Source organism: Melitaea cinxia, chromosome Z (genome assembly GCF_905220565.1).
Source record: "Melitaea cinxia chromosome Z, ilMelCinx1.1, whole genome shotgun sequence".
NCBI classification, from domain to species: domain Eukaryota; kingdom Metazoa; phylum Arthropoda; class Insecta; order Lepidoptera; family Nymphalidae; genus Melitaea; species Melitaea cinxia.
Genome location: NC_059424.1, coordinates 22,480,859 through 22,486,829, shown reverse-complemented (window position 1 = coordinate 22,486,829; position 5,971 = coordinate 22,480,859). Strand labels below are relative to the sequence as shown.

The 5,971-nt window shown below is 33.2% G+C and overlaps 1 pseudogene; it reads right to left on the bottom strand.

The window, feature by feature from the left end:
• Positions 1–414: 414 nt before the first annotated feature.
• Positions 415–522, bottom strand: LOC123669072 (annotated as a pseudogene).
• Between the last annotated feature and the right edge of the window lie 5,449 nt (positions 523–5,971).

The window sequence follows — 5,971 nt, the reverse complement described above, 5'->3', positions numbered from 1 at the left end:
GCCAGAGGGAAGAATCCCGATGCTGATCCGTGCTCCAGCACAACACGAGCCACAAGAAGGATCGAAAAGAAATTTCTTTCCATTATTTCATTACTTATTTAATTTTGTAATAAAGGGATCTTGAAATCTTGTAACTCATTTTAAAGCAGATATCTTCAACCAGTTGAGCTGATGTATACAACTTCAATTTGGATGACAATGCATGATTAACTTTGTGGCGTCATTCTAAATCCAACATGGAGACATATCTAAAATGGCCCACTAGTTAATACAATATGGGTATCAAATGAGTTGTTGAAAATTTATTAAACTTCTTTAGAATCATTGTACGGCTACGAAAACAGTCGCGAAGAGTTTTTCGAAATTTATTAAAACAATGCCTAAGAAGTTTGTGCGGCTGTTATATGTTAGGTGTTAAAAGATTTTTAAGTAAAAAATTTGTGTGACATATGAGTGTTCTCATCCACGGAAATCTTTAGCAAAAGGCGAAAGGTTTATGGGAAAAGATTAAGCGACTCCGCTCTTTTATTAATTCCGCTAACCTGCACGTCCTGTTCCTGAATGCCACTCCCTCATTTCCTAATTGTTCTCCCACTCTCCTCGATTTAATACTTGTGACCATGTAGAAAAGCATAGCAGTGCACAGCCGTAGAGTTTTCTTAATATGATCTCATATTTCTTTACTAGCTTTTACTCGCGGCTTCGCTCGCGCAGAAAATCTACCTAAGGGTTAAGACTATTTATTTTTTTAGTCTATGCCTAAAGTACTTCTTTATCTACTACAGTAGAGGCTCTGCCTTCAGATGCTAACACAACCAAGTTGTTAGATGAGCTCACTCTCGAGCAGGCCACGTAAAATTTCCCACCAAAGATCAATTCCTGCTGTTTTCAGTGACTGACCTTAAGATTTATTGATCGTCATTCCGAAACAGACAGACAGGTTGATTTCCGGAAACTCACGAAAGACGTTTTTACTTATTTATTTTTGGGAGTACTCCTACGAAGTTTCGAATCGAAATGTCTATTTAATATTGTTTCGCCATACAAATTTTGAACCATCATTTTACCCCTTTTAGGGATTGAATTTCGAAACATCATTCTTTATTCCTTGTATACATCATAAAGGGAAACTCTGTGCAAAATTTCAGCTTTTTACGTTCAAGGGTTGGGCTTGGCGTTGATGAGTGAGTTGGGACTTGTCTTTTTATATATAACTAGCCGACCCGTTTCCACTTCGTTGGGCGTTAATTATTATCTTTGTGATGCAATTATGTTGTGTTTCAATTTCGTGGACGTCTGCTACATAGGGAGCCGACCGTGCGAGTGAGCCGCGCGGTATCCTATCGTATAGATGAAAAAACAATAAAACGGTCATGCGATGCACAGTACATGATGCGCAGTGTCCAATTGCCCCCCGCGCAACCGCGGCTTACGAGTTACGGCAGCGGGCGCTTACAGCGATGAATAAAATCGTAATAAAATCATGTATTTATTATTTTAAATTACAGAACCAAATAATATACTTTAAAGAACAAATTTTATAGCACTTAAATAAATAATATGTTGCTCCCGTGTAATTATTATTTTAAATTACAGAACCAAATAACATACTTTAAAAAACAAATTTTATAGCAATGAAATAAATAATAATATGTTGCCACAACGCTATCTATCAAAAATCGAGAAAACGTCGTCGATAGACTAAAATAAGACTAAATTAATAACGTCGAAAGACTTATAAATTGTTTTCTAATAACGATAGATGGCGCTAGTTTATTTACTATTTTGATATTTTAATCTTTTTCTTATTTACTGAATTTTTTGTTCAATTACAATAAAATATAGCTTATGTCACTCATGAATAGTGTAGCTTTCTGTTAGTGAAAAAATTTTCATGATCGGATCAGTATTTTCGAAGATTACTCCCTACATACAAACAAAGTTATAAACTTTACCTCTTTATAATATTAGTATAGAAAAAGATAAAATCAGACCCCCAAAAGCTAAGTCAAGAATCATACATTTCCTTATATATAAAATTCTCGTGTCACAATGTCAGTTACAATACTCCTCCGAAACGGTTGGACCGATTTTTATGAAATTTTGTTTGCATATCGGGTAGGTCTGAGAATCGGCCAGCATCTATTTTTCATACCCCTAAGTTATAAAGATAGAGGATTAAGGGAGTTAATAACATATATGGCAAAACAGCCGTTTGCCTTATCAGCTAGTACATACATATAATAAAATGGTACGAAAGTCAAAACTGTACATTGAATATTTTTTTTAAAGAATATTTGGGGTGTGATCTACAATCGATACCGAAGCCAAAAATATAGTTTTTTGAATTTTTGTCTGTTTGTCTGTATGTATGTCCGGGATAAACTCAAAAAGTAGTGCGTGGATTTACTTCAAATTTTACACGAATATTATTAAGAAGTCGGGTCAACATATAGGCTACATGCACCCGTGTGAAGTCGGGGCGGGTCGCTAGTATATAAATTAATAATAAGATACTGTAAATTAAACGTAATTGTTGATGTTAGTTCTAAATAGCTTGTAATGAATTATTGCATGTCACATTGTTCACTAAACATGTATGTGTGTTAACAGTATTGTAAAATGTATGTCATGAAATTATTATTATTATCCATTTCATTCATTCGTTTTTATAAAAAATATTGTTTCACAGTTTGCAGGACAAAAAAGTACTAACAAACCATGCTTCTCACGTTATTTATTCGGGAAAACTTAGAATTCGATGGAGAACTTCTTAGAATTGGAATTCTGAGCTCCGCCTATAACAGGAGCTTTGTTGGGACATTTTCTGACATATGGTGTGAGAGCAAAAAAGAATAGATATACTTTTACAACTATATAAATACTTTTATTAGACCCAGGCTCAGGCGGGAATCGAACCCGCTATTTGCGGAGCAGAAAGTATCTCTATTCGATACAGAGAATAGCACGGTTTGTTCGGCTTGGAAGGTCGCCATAGCGTTTTTTGCTGATACAAAACTGTCTGTCATTTTTTGCGGGGGCAAATCACTAACACGTACACTTCATTTAATTCCCACACAATAATAATCGTCTGTCTATGAAACTCACACATACTAAACTAAAAACATATTACTTACATTTTTCACAACCACATACATTCTGTGTCATTACAGTATCTATATGCTATATGGTTTTCTCCTGTTTTTTTTATCATAGGGCTGCTGTTTTTTAGTTTCTTTGGGTTGGCAACACAGGATTCAACAGATAATGTAACTATCCATTCGTTCTTTTAAATACGCATAAAGCACGGAGCAACACGGAGGGGAGTAACCATGTACAGGCAAGGTATAAGTCCAAATGGTCCTACGCGTACAATAAAACTAGATGCAGCCCCACTGATCACTAGACTAAATTTAGTTGCGCGATTGAATCAACGTCCTAAAAAAAAATTTCGGAATATATTTCTACATTTATAGCAGATGAAGCGTTAACGTGTAGAGTAAAGTAGATATTTTATCACATATTTTATCTATATTGTTTTTTATTGAAATCTTATAGGATTCATTAGGATCTTTTTATATTATCTTTACGTATTTAATATTTTTAAAGTCATCAAGGACTTAGTCCTGCGCCTCGAAGCGCGTTGGGGAATGTCATATCACAATGTCATTTCTTGAGGGTAAGATTTGAATATGACTAATTTTTATGTACCTACTTATAATTATTTAATTATCGCATTACATAAGATTTATAAACTATTTATGGAGTGGTATAATTAATTCAATAAAATAAAACAAGCGTTTTTATATTTTTTTGTCTTAATTAATATCTTTTTAATTGATAAATATGTAATAGCTATTTTACACTTTACAAAACTTCTAAATAATTACAATAAAAAACACGTAGAATAATATCAAATAATGTTTAGTATATTTTAATATTAATATCATATTTTTCGACTTATTGAGGTAATTCCGAACAATAACTTTTTTTCCAAAAATATAGCGGTAAAATATCAATGAACATTTGAACATTTGATTTATATAAATAAAACACAAATCAATTTCATTAACAACTACACTGTCTAACTTTGTTTGAAATTCTGCAGAACTATGTGAAAGTTTAGTGTCTGCAGCAATTATCATGACTACAATTATTTTGTAACACATTACTGCTTTGTTAGTTTTTGGGATGTGTTCAAATTTTAATTTTTTTTAAGTTTTTTTCTTAATCAATAGATAGAAAAAAAACATTACTAATAATAACCCATTGTATGTGTATCTGATACATAATTTATATATTATTATATTTCAAAAGCAAGTCTTCCAATAAAATTGTTAAAATTGTAAATATTTGTGCTATTTCTACTCTAAAACCAGCTAAATCTTAACATCTAGTCTAAATCTTAAGCACTAAGTGTACAATCTACCAATAAAAATTAGATACAAATGGACGGAGGAGTTTATAAACAGAACTAGAACTTTTTATGATGTAAATTGTTAGGCGTAGGAGACTTTCTGCTCGTAGGCTTCGTCCTCGTTCCAATATTCCTGGTCTGAGAATGTGTTGTGCCTCAGTTTGCACCACTGAGATCCAAACCTCAGTATTAAAATAATAACCATCAGGACGAACATGTTTAGGATAGCTATGGCAGGGTACATCATTAGGAAAGCCATTTTTATATATTACTCTCCCTCTTATGGAGTTCGAGGTATTCTTGAGAGGATGTCAGTGGTTGCCTAGACACGGACGGAGGTAGTTCTAATCCTGGTTTATGATCTCTTCCTGGTAACCCTCACGTCGGTATGGATGAACGCATTGCACTCGTACATACTGGCGTTCTAGTTCTGTAAAGTCGTCCAGTGGGGTCTGCTTATGTGGTGTGACCGACCAAATTGATGCGAGCCAGCGACTTACTGTGTATAAAAAGCAAATAAATTACAGTATAATTGTGTTTGCAGGCAAACGAAAAAAAAGCTGACTTCAACTATATCGACAAGTAATACAACGTAGGTAGATGAAAAAATAGTCAAGTAAATACGTATTATCAAAGATTACTATGTATTCTATTTTTATTGACTTTTTTTTCGTCTACCTACGCTGTATAACTTGTCGAGGTAATTGAATTAAGATTAAGAACCGTCATTTTGAAGTTAGATTAGGGTTATTTATTTATTATTTTGTACCAAAATTATATTGATAAACGGTCTAATTTGGAAATTAGCTAGGTTAGAGTATTTTTTTTTTGTAACGAATTTATGTCAAAAAACGCTAAATTTAGAGCTTAGATAATTCGACGGTTCTTAATCTAAAGCCTTCCCGTCGGTTTTTGTTTTCGTTTACCAGCACACACAATTATATAAATAAAAAATCATTTTTAGCTTTCATTAGATTTCCAAGTAAGAATGAAGAGAAGTTGTAACTTTCAAAATGCAGAAATATTTTGATATTGAAACAATAAATTTTCAAATATTTTTTTAATCACCTGTGTGTCGGTCTAGTCTGTAGTCAGAATATCTGGTGCAGCAGCAAACGACGTTGAGAATGATGAGGGCGCCGAGTACAACCGCTAAGATCGCTATGACAATGTAAAGCGGCGTGAAGTCACCAACTTTAGAAAGAATCAGATTTATTGCTTTGTATGTGTCATTCCCTGTAAAGTAAGCGTGAGATTCACATGGCGACATTTTCGTATTACGACCTGCCGAAAAAAAAAATGCTTCAGGGTGCTTTTCCTCACATATATACTCGACAGAATAAACTTAAAACCCATTAATTCATTTTAAAAAGAATCGGAACCACTATTGGCACTCCTATTTAGCGCGTGGTTAACAATAACGTTTGACACAAATTCAAAAATTACCACTTAGACAATTGGTATCACAAAATTTAATTAGCAGTTTTTATATAGAAGTAATAATATCTTACCTTTTAATTATTGGAAATAATAACGTTTATGAATTTATGATAA